The 16,474-nt window shown below is 41.2% G+C and overlaps 1 protein-coding gene across 1 annotated transcript in view; it reads left to right on the top strand.

Annotated features, from left to right (window-relative positions):
• The first annotated feature begins 11,046 nt into the window (after positions 1–11,046).
• itga5 (integrin, alpha 5 (fibronectin receptor, alpha polypeptide)) overlaps positions 11,047–16,474 on the top strand; it is a 41,406-nt gene continuing 35,978 nt past the window's right edge. Inside the window, exon 1 of the mRNA XM_077712362.1 lies at positions 11,047–11,209. The gene's annotated coding sequence lies outside the window, so the exon portion shown is untranslated. The remainder of the gene's footprint in view (positions 11,210–16,474) is intronic.

The following is a 16,474-nucleotide window of genomic DNA, read 5'->3' as shown; positions in this document are numbered from 1 at the left end:
CTACAATGATACCATTATTTTTATATTTTTTTATTTTTTTTTTATGTTGCCCCCACCTCGAACGACTTGGAGAATATAGCTTGAAGCTCAGTAATAAAAACCATCCCATTAGCTCAGTGTCTGGCCCTTTGCCTGACGTTAGTGTCCTAGGATGTGAATGTGTTCACAGCGGGCCCCCCGCACATTTAACAGCGGTGGGCAACCGTACACTATGTGAATGTACTCCATTTTAAAGGGAATGACTTCACTTCCTTGCGATCCAGAGGCGGAAACTGTACATTCCTCCTGATGAACCTCTGAGGAGGCTTTAAGATGAAATACTTTGATGTGTATTTTTTGGCACTTTACCCCCCCAAACTGACTTTTAGTTTCCCAGATGGCTTTCAGCATGGCTCCAAAGGTCAACGGTTGAATTGTGATATCGTATTCCTACGTGCGGTGTCAATAAAATCCGCTTTTCCTTGGGGTCACGGGTGAACTTGAGCTTATCCTAGCAGACTTTTGGCAAAAGGTGGGCTAGGTACACCTTGGAGTAGAAAACTACTACATATATATTGACGGATAACACCTAGGAACATGTGAATGTCTTCAATTTATGACGGGGACTACCCAAAGAAAAGCCACAGAAGCTATTGAGAAGTACAAGAATGCAAAAGGCGAATGGTGAGAGTGTTAGCCTCACAGTTGGGGACTTGGGTTCAAATCCAGGTCGGTCCACCTGTGTGGAGTTTGCATGTTCTCCCCGGGCCTGCGTGGGTTTTCTCTGGGTACTCCGGTTTCCTCCTACATTCCAAAAGCATGCATGGTAGGCTGATTGGACACTCTAAATTGCCCCTAGGTATGAGTGTTTGAGCGTAAATGGTTGTTTGTGTGCTTGTGCCCTACGATTGGCTCGCCACCAATTCAGGGTGTGCCCCGCCTCTGGCCTGAAGTCAGCTGGGATAGGCTCCAGCACCCCACCCCCAAAAATGAGATGAGAGGTGTGCTATGGAGGATAGATAGATAGTATTTGAGCCCACTTTTATGATCCCCTTCTTTGTCCAACAAAACAAGTGTTAAGTAGTGCAAAACAACATTTGAGGAATCTGGGAAAGGAAGTGGGACGACATCCTGTCCATGTGTCTTATTCCCTGATGGATGCTCAGTCAGAATCATGTAAAAAGTCTTAAATTGCCATCATGGTACATTTAGCAAATACCTTATTGCTGACATCTCAGTTGTTTGCACTTTGCAGGCAAAACAGGTCGTGTTCCCAGCATACTGTGCAAACAATACACGTTCTAAACGCCTTGCCTCATTTCCTGTTCCACTGTTGTACCTGTGAAAACAGTGTTGGGTGAAAGTGAGACTTGCTATGTTGTTGTGTGAAAATTCGTCTTTTTTTTTCACGAAACAACACAAAGATCACCGATTATTTTCTACTTGAGAATATATATATTTTTTTATTTTTTCAATGTAACAGCGGTCATGAAAAAGATCAAGCGCGGCAGTCAAATATTATCGTTTCTGCTCTGTTTTGTGTAGCTTTTATTGCAAATGAAAAATGAGAACTTTCAGATGGATATTTATTTCCATCTCAGTTTGCACTGAAAATCTCGGGTTGCGCTTTGGGTAACGGCAGCAGCAGCTGACGGCGTAGAAAGACACGGCCACGGTCGCAAAAGCATTCCTGGAAATTAATTACACATCCCAGTTGAGTGGAAAGGCTTATTTATGGTCAATCTCTAGGGGAGTTGAAAAAAGAGGACTCCTAACATCCCCTTTAAGAGATGGGATGGATTTACGCAGAAGACATCAGATGGTGTTTTGGCTCATGGAAGCTTTGCATCTGTCAGCCGATGTCCATGTTTGTAAGCATTTGGGAGCGCTAACAGATAACAGTTTATTGCTAGTGAGGAGTTCTTTAAGGCTGTGGAATGTTAAACTGGATTTTGTGAACACGTTTCCCACCGCCCAACTGCATTATTCAACTTTTACTTGTGGGATAAAAATGGCAAAACATAGTACATACAGTTCATGTTTCTTCTTCACAAATGGGGTATTCACATATTGTCTTTTCAAAGAAAAACTGTTTTCTTAGTAGCATTTGTGTAGAGATCATTTTATATTTTCCTAAAAAAAATATATCACAGTAGGCCATTTTAAATAATTTTAACAATATGCCCCAAATTTTTATATATCTAAACATTTGTTGGGGGAGAAAAAAAAAAGTTCCTAATTGCATTTTTGTCTTTGTTTGTGGGCCCTTATTTCCCATTGTAAAACTATTGGCAAAGTGTAGTCACCAACTCATATATATGTTTATTTTTTTAATTTAATTCAATAGTGGCCATATTTTTACAATGGCGATAGAAGGAATTATGATGATGAAACATCTACTAACATTTTTGTAAAATATATATCACTCGGCACTATATATTGATATGTATGTTCACTTTGACCTATTCACGTTGATTTTAATAATTCTTGTTAAAAAAATAGGGATTCTCACCATATATTTTTTTAATATTTAGTTTGCGTGGTTACTAAAGTAATATTGATAGTCTAATTCATATTTGATTTCTCTTCCCCCCTAAAATGAAAAATATATACCTTAATCCACTCCACTGTAGTATTAGTACTTATTATGAAACATTGGTATGCTGTTGTTTGCTGTATGATATTGTCCATGGCAAATTTGGTTGATTTTGAACCAAGTCATGTGATACTTGATTTCTTCTTACCTGAGCAGCACAAAGTGGTAGCCATGCAGACGATGTATTGGGAGCCAGAAGGTCAAGACTGGATCCATCCCACGCCCCAGCTGTTTCCAAGGAAAACATTATGGTTCAGCACTTCCGTGACATGTGTTTCTTTTCCCACCAGACTTCAACTGGGATCACACAGAAGGGGACTACGGTTTTGGTTTGAACAATGCCAGTCGCCATTCCGTTGCTGGATCCCATTTTGCAGTGAAAACCAAGAACGAGAAATGCTTGGCGGTTAAAGAACTTAAAAAAAAGGGACCATCACGACATCCTCATTTGGTCCAGTTAAGTATTAACGGTACAGTGTTCTCATTATACTTACATAATGACAATTCAATTCAATTCTGAAGATGATTTCTTTTCTCTTTCTTTGAAAAGTGCTGTCAAACATTTTGATTTCTTGCCCTAAAAATGTCATTCCTTCAATTTTCTTTGGTGTTTTATGACCATACACCAATGCATTGTCCCACAGCGCTTTATGAAATTAAAAATGCACAATGGGTGATGTTAAGGTGCTCTTAAAAGCACTAACTGAGATACTTCATGTAATTGAAGACTTCTGCCCTCCCACACAAACAAACACACACACACACACACACACACACACACACACACACAAATCCCACCTCCCTCTGGCCCGTGTCTAACCTCAGTAAATTACAGACCATCGTAGTGTGTCAGCATGTGACGGCAGTCTCGGGCCCCTCCGTCAAGCCCCTGCAGAGTGCAAGCACTCACCCGAGGAAGCGAGGTCACGCCTCTGCTCCCTAAAATGCTACTAATCACAGACTTAAGCACTGAGCTCCGCCTCTTTGCCAGCAGGTGTATCAACGTGCTCTTAATGGAATCACCTGAGGGTCTCCTTTGTTTGCTGATGATGCGTTTAAAGCCACGCGTTATCCTTTCATGTTGTGTTTGGGACCGCAGCTGCTTGTATCGGTTCCGAGAACGTTGCGACTCCATTGTGTGTACGTGACATCGCCGCTTTGACGCTGTGTTTAGTACCCAACGTAAATGAGAAGACCCCAAGTTGTGTTTTCTTTGGGTGAGTGCGCTATCATTGTCAGGGCAAAAACAACTACGACAACAAATGACAGCTGTGAAGAGCACTTGAAGACAGTCTGGAATGTCAATTTTCATTTATGGAGGCAGCACTTTGTCACCAACTCCTAAGATTAGTCTTGTCGGATAGTGTAACAGATTTGTGTTTGATTCCTACTGGCGTGTTGACTTAAGTTTAAGCGTTTGCAGGCAACGTGAAAAATTCCGAGACGGATCAAACGGAACAGGAAATGGTTTGGAAGAAGGATAAAGGACGATAATATGAGGAATAAGTAAGTCAATTCTTTCAACTGCTAAATATATTTCCTTAAAAACAAATCTGTCTGTTTTTATTCGTTTCACAAAGTGACGGAGGTAAAAATCAAAAGCATTCCTCAAATATCTTGTTTTGTTAATCTGACTTTTTTTCAGCCATTAGCTGAGTTCAGTAAAAACTTTAAAGTCAAATCTCTTTTATGGTCTCAAATGGAAAATCCAACAATATTTTTTTTATTTTTAGGTAAGGGAGTGTGTTTCTATTAAAAAAATGCAGTAGACATAGTAGTTTAAATGTTTCAATACAGCTACTTATATCAACAAACTTTAAAAAGCCCTCTTTGTAGAACTGTTAAGAAATGTGAACAAGATAAGAGCGCGTATTGTAACTGAACAAAGGTCAAACCTTCTGGCAAATTCAGACATTCTTGTCTGTCTGGCCACATATTTTCATCTCCATCGCAATGGATTTCTTGGGGCGTCGGATCCGCCCAATGCGTGATGAGGACTTATTCTCCATCTGAGGCCATTTTCAGGGCCCTGCCAGGCATGAAGCTTCCACAAAAACTTGGGGTTTAAAGATTGGGGAGGAGTGATAACTGATACCTCATGCGCTGTAAAAGGAATTTAAAGAGTTAACTGCGAGCACGTTTGAATTCCCTCGCTGACAAACCGTGGAGACAAATAGCACAAGTTGCCTGCAGAGTACAAAATGATCATTGTCGTAAACATTCCAGCCGACTGTGAGGTCATCATTTGACAATGTGCTGTAAGACTATTGTGCATTACTATTAATCAAAGTCCTTCCTAACTTGTTTGGAGTTTTGCCATTCCATGTTCCAATTGAATGCCATTTAAAAAAATGTTGTAATGGTCATTTGTGTTTTCCATAGATCCCTCCTCCAGCACACCTGAATGAAATAATCAACTAACTCATCAGCAAGCTGTCCAGAAGCCTGATAACAGGCCTGATTATTTGATTCAGGTGTGTTGGATTGGAATGGTGCCCTTGAGGACTGGACTTTGTGACCCTTGGTGTATAATAAGTATTTTGTCTAACACTAAATTTAAAAATGATTTGGTTGCAATGATAATGATTTTTTAAACTAGAAATAAATACCAAATATTGATAAAAATATTTTGGGAAATACCGATGCTGTTCAATTCAGTTAATTTAGACCGAAATGTGTTGAGATGAGGTCTACATCAGGGGTATGGAACCTATGGCTCGGGAGCCACATGTGGTTCTGTTGATGAGTGCATATGGGTCTGCACTAAAATATGGAAACTAACTAACACTAATAAGAGACCTGAGCCCGCATGGTAGGCTAATTTGACACTCTAAATTGCCCCTAGGTATGGGTGTGAGTGTGAATGGTTGTCCGTCTGCTTGTGCCCTGCGATTGGCTGGCCACCAAAACAGGGTGTCAAAAGAATTCAGAGACTTTTTCTACTTTGGAAGTGGTGAAACGACTGAAAAAGCACATTTTCACGTATGAATTTTGACTTTGAAATGTATGGCTCCCAACATTTGACCAGAGGAATTATTTCCGGCTCTCTATGTCAAAAAGTTCCCGACCCCATTGTGCCTTCCAGCGCTATACTTTATTCTTGTTGAAACACTAACAGGCTCATTATATGTGCGATTTAGTCCATGTGTGCATTTAAAAGGTATTCTGATATGTGCAAAATGGTGTCAACAGTGAGGCTTGACATCTGGGGAACGTACATGGAATTTCCTCTTGAGCATGTTCGCATTAGTTTACACTTTACCACGTTGCTGGGGAATGTCCTTGTCTTCTGACAAAATACAAGTACAAAGCTAGCTAGCCAGCTAGGTCGCTAGGCGGAAAGAAAGACCGGCCAAAGGGAGGATAACGTTGCCGATGAACAAAGAGAAGCCTCAGTCGAGAAGCCGTCAGCTCTCCATTGCCATGTCATCGTCATCTCGGCCTCTGAGCTACTCTTAAGCACCACCCAGCTGAGCCTGGCCTGTCCTCCACCTGTGGCTAACATCATCAGTATGGCTCGCACCACAACTGAGAGTCATGGAAGCAATTAGAGACATGACAACATGCCGCGCCATGGTGCTGGAACATTAGGAAAAGTAACTTTATGACACATTTGGCTCTATTCCTCAGTAAAAGAAGGTTATTTGGCTCGTCACGTTGCTCTTTCTCATCACTGGGAGGACCCTAACTTATAAAGTGATAACTTCCAGAGTTTCTCTGGAAGCGTTCAAGGGTTTGGCACAAAACATTCCCGATTGACTTATCTCGACTTGGCCTCCTTGGACTGTTTACGCTTTTCTGTGGAACATCACGAGTTGAGAAATGAGCAGGCCAGAGACCAGCAATTGTGACGAAAGAGGCAAATTACAACAAACGGAGATTACAGGCTTTGCATCTTGACTCATCTTTGCAAAATAACTTGTTTGTCTTTAAAAAATACCCGGAAAAGAATTTCATTCTCGACAGGAAACGGTTACAGTTTTGATGGAAAGCAGACGTGTGTGTGAGGGGTGAGCAGATGAGTGTTAGCTTCCATTTTGGAATTTAAGAGTTACCTATACGTGATTGCCGGGAGAAAACCCACACAGTCAAAGAGAGAACATGCAAACCCATCAGGGATTTCATCTTCGACCTCAGAACTGTGAGGCGGACGAACTAACCCTTCGACTAACGTGCCGCCCTATTGGTTGTTTATTACTGCAATTTTATAAGCATACCGCTATATTGAGTAAATTCCTTATGAACTCAAAGGTTATTATGAAAGATTCTGTAGTGTAGCGTGTGGTAATCGTGGTAATTTGCCGTTGAAAGTATCGAACATCTTTTATCTACGATGAATGTTTAAAGACGGTAAAACTGTTTACCTTTAACAGACCTATCAAATAACATTCTACAGTTTTTGTTTCTTTTCCCCACTGTTCCTTTAAAAGCAAATTTCTTGACGTGGTCTGTTATTTGGAGCACACTCATTCGGGAAGTGAGAGCAGGAGCTTAGTATATTGTGATTCATCCCAGACACCTGGAGACAAAATGTCTCACTGGTGTGCCGATTTGACCATTCACGGTAATACCTGTCGACCATGGACACCAACACTCGATGTTTTCTCTCCCACGCTGATTCATTTCCTCTAATGAACGTCCCCCCGGTGCCTTGTGACTCAAAACTGCCTCTCAACGTTCCTCTAAATAAGGCAGCATGTTCTTTGCTCGGGTCGTCCTCTTTGCGCAGCGTCTGCACTTTTTGAGGACTCACAAGAGAATTCTTCTCTCACTCATCAAGCGTCCGGCAGATGACCAGTTTGTTCTTTTTCGCAAAAAAATGTCCACTATGAATCATTCGATTTCATGTCCCAATTCCCAAGATTGGCCAATCAGTCCAGTTCTTCCAGTTTCAACACAATAATCTTTTAAAATTGCTGCGTTGTAAAGCCATAAATGCGTGAAAATGTGAGGGTGTGTGTGTGTGTTTATGTACTATATTTTGGTAGATTTCCAGTTGCCATGATGGTAGAAGGAAGTGAAAGCTAACTGCAGCTTCCTCTTCTTAATTTTCGATGGGTCGGATAAGGTCACGCTTTGGTTCCAAACACAACATTTGCACCACCTGAAACGAGATAATGCGGCACAAGCCTCCACTGTCCCGGTTGGCTTTTACACAAATGTAACAACCGGTGAGATCATTTCTTCATTCTGGGTGTACCGCCAGTGAATATTCTTTTAGGATTTATAATACTATACCACTCTCTGGATACTACGAGAAGACTTGGCGTTTCTGCAGAGTGAAGAAGATCCCTTGCCAAGACCTCCATGAGAAGATTTATAAGACACAACAGGTTGAATGCAATTCGTGCCATGACCGTAATTGGGCATGATTATTAAACAATACAGTGAGCGGTAGTTAAATTGTGTTCAAGACTTTGTTTTTGTCCTGAGAGCTTTTCAGCCGCACTAACATACAACACAACATTCCTAAACACAAACACAGGAAATTTGGGATTGTTGAAAGAACATGCTGAATACAAACCTGATCAGCCTACCTTTCAAGTGAAGACAGAATGTATCACAGAGAAGCTATTTATAGCCCACAACTGGCGCTTGAAAGAATAGTATCTATGCGGCCAGGAGTAAAGTCGTAAACTCCAGCGGATTGACTATTAAGGACAGTTCTGAAAGCAAAGCGCGTCTCTGGAAAGATTTTCCAAAAAGATCCCTGAGCTCCTTTTAACTGCAATAAAAATTCCTGCACGGATCATTTTATTTTCTTCCCCCTCTAGACTACTGATTCTACCTCATGTAATGACACCAAACCATGTTTAGTGATTATTTAACAGCTTGAGCAACATCTGCGTTCACATTTCAAAACATACACACGAGTTAATATCAGGCATCATCATTATTTTGCTTTTTTAGTAAAATCTTCTTAATCTGGCCTGTTGTCGTCATTGTGACAAAAGCTAGCGAATTGCCAACACTGTCATTTTACCCTGGGTGTTCAACACCCAAGCCAAATGTACTGAAATTCTTGATTCTTGGAGTATTTTGACAAAAGGTTGTGATGTTAATTCAAGTAAAGCCATTGGATTTCTTTTTGGCTGACATCTTTCTCAACCAGCTGGGCTAATAATGGAATAGACCACCCATTGCTGATGCTCCTAGAAAATAACCAGACATAATAAGCATACACAACCATTGCATATTGAAAACATACACTCTGGTCAGCTATAAAATAGAACGAAGGGTTCTTATATTAACCAGACTGTTAAACAAATAACTGCGTGGTTGAGAGCGGTAAACGGGACCAGAGAACAGGTGTGGATTCCACGTGAGGATGTGGCGTATTTCAGCAAATTTACATCTGAAGCCTAATAACGCCGTTGACCTCGCAGCCTTTCATGAGAAGACACCTCATTTCCCGTCTGCTTCCACTCGCTTGTTCTCAGGCGTCACTTTGTTTGTCTAGAAACCAAATCCCGACTGAGGACACGACATTGGCGGAGGTTCCTTAATGAATCTGCTGACGTTACCCTGTCAATCACCTAGGGTCCTCTGATGTCCTCGCCTCATGTTGTGCGAGACCTCCCACTTGCACTGGATTTATCCTCGCACACTTCAGGTGATAGATGGCTGATTGTACACCCAAGGATGACCTCTATATAAGGCAAGTGTTCCTTGACTAGCACTTGAACGTCAACAACTGGCCTGCAAGTGTCACACACAGACTATAAAAAAGAACCGGTAATGTAGCTAGCCTTCGTGAAGCCCATTCATATTCGTTGCTGACAAATGTGTAGTTAGCAAGAGGCGGGGGCGTCTGTTGTCCCACGCTATCTAACATCCCAGGCAGGGGTGGCATTTCCCCGACATTGTTGATTTTTTGTGTAAACATGCAGCGTGCCAGAGGCAGAAGAAAAATATGTCGCCAAATAATTGCGCTGGAGTCCTGACATTAGAGCTGCTGTTTAAGTTGGCGCTCCAAAATGGTCACCGTGACATAAGCTTAATGGCCTTCTACAGGATTGGGAACCATATTTGGTAACCTGGGACAGAGCGTTCAAATGGAATACCACACGACTTAATATTTTGCTCTCTCTCTCTCTGATTTTCTGAACCGCTTTATCCTCATTAGGGGAGCAGGGGTTTCTGGAACCTATCCTAGCTGACTCCGGGCCAGAGGCGGGGGACACCCTGAATTGGTGGCCAGCCAATCGCAGGGTACGAGGAGACAAACAACCATTAACGCTCACAATCATACCTAGGGGCAATTTAGAGTGTCCAATCAGCCTTCCATGCATGTTTTAGAATGTGGCAGGAAACTGGAGTACCCAGAGAAAACCCACACAGGCCTAGGGAGAACATGCAAACTCCACACAGGTGGACCGATCTGGATTTAAACCCAGGAACCCAGAGCTGTGATGCCGACGTGCTAACCACTCACCCCACAGGGCCTCCCACGACTTAATATGAAGACGTAAAACCACATGACTAATACCAACTCATAAGAAGGAACAAAAGAACAACACAACAACAGCAAGACGATTTGTCCATGCATCATAGTTTCCTTTATTTCCTTTTTTACGACTTCCTGTGGGTATAATATACGTAAGAATACCGGGCACTCAAATATGACAAAGAAAGAACAATGTTTACGACGGGCAACACTTCTCAATGCTTAAACATGTTTGTGTTTGTGTCTGGACACGAGTAGTTTAACTTTAGGGGAAAGTGGGGCCACTATTTTCCATTCTGTTTCAAACCTATTTGGGTAGTGGGTGTGAGAGGGTGTGGGAACACAGACACAGCAAATTGGAGGGAATGTGCCAACAATTCTAAGTGTGTGTGTGCATTTGTGAGTGTGTTTGCGTATGTTTAAAACAACACCCGGGGGTACTCTAGCCTCTCCCGACATACCCACCCATGCACGCATTTTGCAGCCACATTCCATAAAACGGACCCCCGTGTACAAAACCACTCATCGAGGGATGTGAGGGTACTACACCATTACACGAAAAGCAAAATAAGCCTGCCAAAGAAAACGTGAAACAGCCAGGGTGCCAGATGCGAGTTGATTCATGAACATCCATGAATGACCAAGGGGGATTAGGGGTCTTTGTTTATTTGTCGATAGCAGATATGCCTGCATAGTTTTCATGTTTCTATTTTAAATTTCAAGTTGACGTGTATCAACAACAAAACAACACACTGGGGATTGCTGAAGTCCCAAATTGCCAAAACATGCATGTAAATTCTCCATTGGCAGAAATGTAAACATGTTTGTTTTGAGTTTTTTGGGGGCTTATTTATTGGTAAAAGTAGATTTTTTTCCTGAGTGTTTTCCACTTTGTGTAACTTGTCATAGTGATTGTCCATTGCACTCACCTGTTGTCGCTTCCCCATTTGTCTCAGCCTATCCGCTGCTTCGTGTGTCACACACCTGTTCCCCATGTCTCGTTAACTCATGTTTGTGTATTTAAGTTCCCTTTGTTTGCCCATTTCTTTTTTGCCTGCGATCAGTTGGCCCCTGCCTCTGGCCTGGGGTCAGTTGGGCTGGGCTCCAGCACCCCTGGGGACCCTACTGAGGATAAAGTGGTTCAGAAAATGAGATGAGATTTATTGATGCATCATTGTCAGTGTCAGGTCTGTATCCAAGCCTGCTTGTTTTTTGAGTTTCTAGCTTTTGGCTTACCTATTTATCCCGTTTTTTTATGTTTTTTTTTTCCCCATGTACTTTGAAATAAATTCCCAACAGATACACTTGGAGGAAGTTATGTGAATTGTCACGAGTTAAATTCATGTCACATGCCTTCAACATGCTAGCAAGTGTCTCCATTACATAACTTTTTCACTCTGGGTCAGTCTTGATTTCAGGCTCTTCCACTTATTACTGACTATTTATTACAAAACAGAACAACAAATGGGAGATAAACCTTATATTCTTTGACTAACCAAAAACTGCCATCATTGTTTTTGCCAGATAAATAATTAACCCCCATTACATAAAAATATATTTTGAAAGGCCAATGTACTCCCCTTTAAAGTAAAACTTAATCAACTGCAGCCTAGATGATTAACAGTTCATGTTGAAGAACTTGGCAAATAACAATGTGTATATGTGGTAAGATTGCTTGATCTATGGTACATTATTCATTGTGATCTCATGCTAAGTGAAAATGAGGTTAGAATATATATGCCCATAGATGTCATTGGCCAGACTTTTCAAGGGTCATTTGCTTTGCCTCTAGCTTACTTGTTAATGAAGAAAAGCACTATTGAAATTAATAGCTTGCATACAATTACTACTATATATATACTATTCATTTCACCATGGCACTTTTCACAGAGACTCAGCCATTTTATATACTACCCATTCATAGGCTTTGTGTGCGCGCATTTGTGTTCACACTTGGTGGGTGATGACGACATCACTTGTGCACCATGCAAACCTCTAATGTGGCCCGTTCAAGCCACAGAAAAAAAGCCACTTTTAAATGACTATTTTCCGAACCCAGAGTGACGTGGAGGACTCCAAAGATGTTAGCTTTGACTATTAATTCTAAGCTACAACCTAAAATACAGTGGAGCAATAGAGATGATTCTACAACAGCCAAGTAGCTTGAAATGGATGTAATTCTTCCAAGTTAGCATACCAGCAAAAGATCACATTTTTTTTGCTCTTGGTTGATGAGTGATTTACGTTTAAATGAAAATGCATCCTATCTATCATCTGTACTGTTTGTCCCCAATAGCCTCGAGACTATTCCAGATAATTTTGGTTGGTGTTTAACTTAAAACTAGCTTTGGAAATTCAAAAGCTGTAATGATTTATTTTACGATGTTGATAAATTGAGCCTTTTTGGTTTATTTTCTTCACGCAACATTATTTTCTACAACAAAACGTGCCTCCTGAAAGACCCCAGACTGAGTTCTTCATTTTTAACCAACACGTTGAGTCTGGTTGCTAAGCGAGTGTGTTGAAAACAAAGGGCGGGCCGTTCTGTGAGCAGAGCCAACTCACGGCTTCCACCGTTTCATCATGACTCATCTGTCAACTGACGCGTCATATCGCACAGTCTGGAACAATCAGCATCACTTGGGAAGGGATACCAAAAGAATTGAGCGACTGCATGGACAAGAGTGACCAAGAACAAGAACTTAGTGAAACGGGAAGCTTTTACACTGGAGGAATTTCCTGTCTGCTCCATTTGCCTTGCCCTAGCTGAGGAGAGACATGAGGAAACAGGAGGAGGAAGGAAAATCAATACGTGTTTTTAAGGAAGACTAGCTTAGAGTTTGGATCACGATTGGTCTTGTTCCTGAGCCAAAGAGTCCATTTGAGCCAAAAGCTCAAATTCTCTCAACGGTGTGTGGGTGTCCCCCTCCACCCCATCCACTCCCAAACCCACATTTTCCATCATTAAAACAATTGCCCTCGCTAGTCAGCATTAGATTCGAGAGGAAAAGGGAAATGGCCTTGAGGAACAAACAGACATTAAATCCCCAGATTGTTCTGAGTTGCGTACAAACCTGTAAGCTAACTCTTGGGGATTTTATTTGTTCTCTGTACCCCAGCAGTAAATGGTGTTTATTCTGTGACTTAACAGTTGGCTAATAAATGGCTTCAGGTTGCCTCGAGACCCCCAACACACCAGTGTTAGCCCACCAAAGAGGGTTAATGAGTGCGGGTGAAGCTTGTGGGTCTAGGGTGTCAAACAGTCTGAAATGTAGTACCCTATATGGCCAAAGAACAGTTGAACCCATATAAGACATTGATATGAAATGAGAATGCACTAATGTGTTCCTCATCCACAGACCCCAACCCTACAGAGATTTTATGATGTAGCATATTGATCAGTAAATATATTTTTGTTTTCTTTTTGTGTTTTATGCGGCATTTATCATTTCAACACTTTTTTGCTCTGTTAGCAAAGTTTGTGTTTTTGACAAGCTGTTGTTTAAGATCCAAACTTTTGGCTAGATTTCACACGCTTAGCCTATTAAGTTAAGAGGCCTGTAGACACTCGTCGAACCCAAGCCCTGTAACAATTTGTTCTGCCATTGAGTACATTTGTACTCAAAACAAAGGATACGTCACCCTAATAATCGTCACCTCAATAACAAATAGCCCTTTTTCTTTGAAATACTTCACATCGCCTGGCAATTTTAAAACAAAACAAACAAAAACAGATATTAAACTTCCTCTTGACTCTTGTAAGGGCAAAAGAACAGCAGGAAAAAGCACAGTCGAAACCCCCTAGAGTTTGAACGTACAATGTTAACATCAAGTCACACTTCGAAATCAAACTTGTAGAGATATGACCTACTTGTCGAACTATTATTATGTTGACCTATCGCGAACATTCTATCACACTTGTGTGACTGTATTTACATATACGAATGCGCCAAGTCTATTTTTAAAACATTGTCAGCTGTGTTAAGTCATGTGAATTGCTCTGCAAGTGTGTGTGTGTGTAAGTGTGTGTTTTTCAGCTGGGTCGCTATAGTGGCCGAGCTGTAAAGCCAAAGTTGAGGCCTTGGAACAACACCACACCCCTTTATTCGTCACATATGGAGGAATATGGAAAATGCAGTTGACGTAGTAGAGGATAATTATTATTAGATTAGATCAGAACTTTATTCCATCCCGTATTTGTGAAATGTCTTGGTTGCAGTAGCATGACAGACACAAGACACACAAGATATTGTAGACCTAGGTTAAAAACCTGAGCCACACACAAGGTGGAGTTAACAAGGTAGGAGTAACAAGAATGGGCGGCATTGTGTGCTGGTGTTTTACCATATCTTGTGTTACTGAGGAACTTTGACTTCAGTCTTCCTGTATGGAGGTCTCCCATTGGAGGACAGGAGTGATATAGGAGACCCTGCTGAGGCGAATGAGGAGAGACCTACCCCTAAAATCCAGCCTTTTTACTAAGGCAATAAATGTATAATATAATAAATGACTTGACAAAACTTGTCACACACTTGGGTATTCTAACTAATTGAAAATAAAGCAGGGCCACCAAGTTAATGATTTTTGTTTGATAGTGAAAAAGACCTGATCTTCTTAAAAGCTCAAAAAGATGGGAACAGTGAAACAATAAGAGATTAAAGCAGCACATTCCATTTAGAGAGACAATTAGGAGTACAAACAAAATAATCTGTTTGTTTAGACTGCTCTCACTGGGTCGGAATCTGTTTGATGCCTTCACATAAGAGTACTTTATCGGGGTAGTTTTAGAAACGTCTTTCACTCAAGTAAATGAGCGCTTATAGATTACGATGCCTTCATCACATTTGAAGTCTCAAAACATGTATTGAAAACTCATTAACTTCCATTGTTGTAAACGCGATTGGGAATGGTTTGTCTATATGTGCGATTGACTGGTCACCAGTCCAGGGTGTGACCTATCTCTTGCTCAAAGCCTGCACCAGCTCACTTGTGAGGTATAGAAAATAGATCTATAGATGTATTAATCTCCTTTGTTTGCCATTCAACAAATCTACAAATTGAACAAATCTCAGGATTAAAGCTTTGTTAACAAAGTTGATTTTTAGAGTATTGATCACATTTAAAAAAATGCTTTTAACTCTCTCACTAACCCTGATAACAGAGATTGAGGTAATTGTTATCTTTAGCCAGCTAACAAATGGCCACATGTTGGTCACTTGTACCTTACATACCTGTCAACTTATACGTTTTTCCCGTATCTTATATGGTTTTTGATCATTTCAAGTTGTGCACGCCATATGAAAACTATATGTACAGGATTTTTTTTTTAGAATGTTTTTTTTTTTTTTTAATTGTAAAAGCGATCTCGTTTTAGCCATTTCGGCTCTAATCCCGATGGTCTCAGTCACTGATAGGAGACGAAAACGTCATCGTCGACTGCTAATATTGTCAAGCTTTAATCATGATATGCGCACACATTCCCCTTTCATACTTCCGGCCTTTTCACTCTAAAAATATAGCGCGTCAGCAAGCAATGTACCCAGACAGTCAAGTTATCAGTGTCATACAGCAACATCTACATAATCTTAAATTAAGTGCACACAGATTAGGCACCCTGTGCACTTTAGAGAACATTTTTGACTTTTCAGTGCGCCCTATGTGCATAAATATGTGCCGCGTTGCATTTGTAGGGTTATTCTAAATCCCCTAATAAGGGAAATTGCAATTATTAATAAGGGAAGCAATTTGCCGAAGTCGACACGTATGGCTGTTGTCAATACCAAGACATAAATTAAACTAACATTCCTACTTTCCTTCCCCACAATGCACAATTTAAAGAATGTAAATAACTTACAAATGTTTCCACTGCGAGATAAACTGTGGGTACTACAGAAACATACACGAGAGCATATGGATAGCAGGCAAACTGTACACAGAAAGACCCAAGCTGAAATTTGAACCAGTAACATTTCAACTGTGATGCAGATGTGGTTCACCCAAACGTTGACTGCTTTGTACCTCCAAACATTGTTGTCACGTGATCGAATGTCCTAAACGACAGCAGTTGCTCAGGCTGATCAGATAGTCTGTTTGATTTTGCGTTGAAAAACATTGGGACGTGCCAGATTAGCACAGGGAAACTTCAGGGGCCCCCAACAGCTGCGAAAGGGCCCTCCAGACATTGCGGATTAGTGCCATCAGTAAACTCGCCGCTCGTGTCAGGGTGCTCCGGAATGGCTATAAATATGAGAATGGATGGATGAGTTCATGTTGCAGCTACCATACGGCCAAATTTGGACCCCCCAGCTCTGCCCCTGCAGGCTTTTAGTAAAGTAATAGTCACTTATTCCAGGCACAGTGTTCAAGGGTCTCTGTTCAATGAGTCGTTTTGGACCAGCGTCACAACAGTGCTAGTCCAGTGAATCACTACCAGAGATCCAAAAATCTCCCGG

This window comes from Stigmatopora nigra, chromosome 1 (assembly GCF_051989575.1).
Source record: "Stigmatopora nigra isolate UIUO_SnigA chromosome 1, RoL_Snig_1.1, whole genome shotgun sequence".
Taxonomy (NCBI): Eukaryota; Metazoa; Chordata; class Actinopteri; order Syngnathiformes; family Syngnathidae; genus Stigmatopora; species Stigmatopora nigra.
This window is presented reverse-complemented; position numbering and strand designations above follow the sequence as displayed.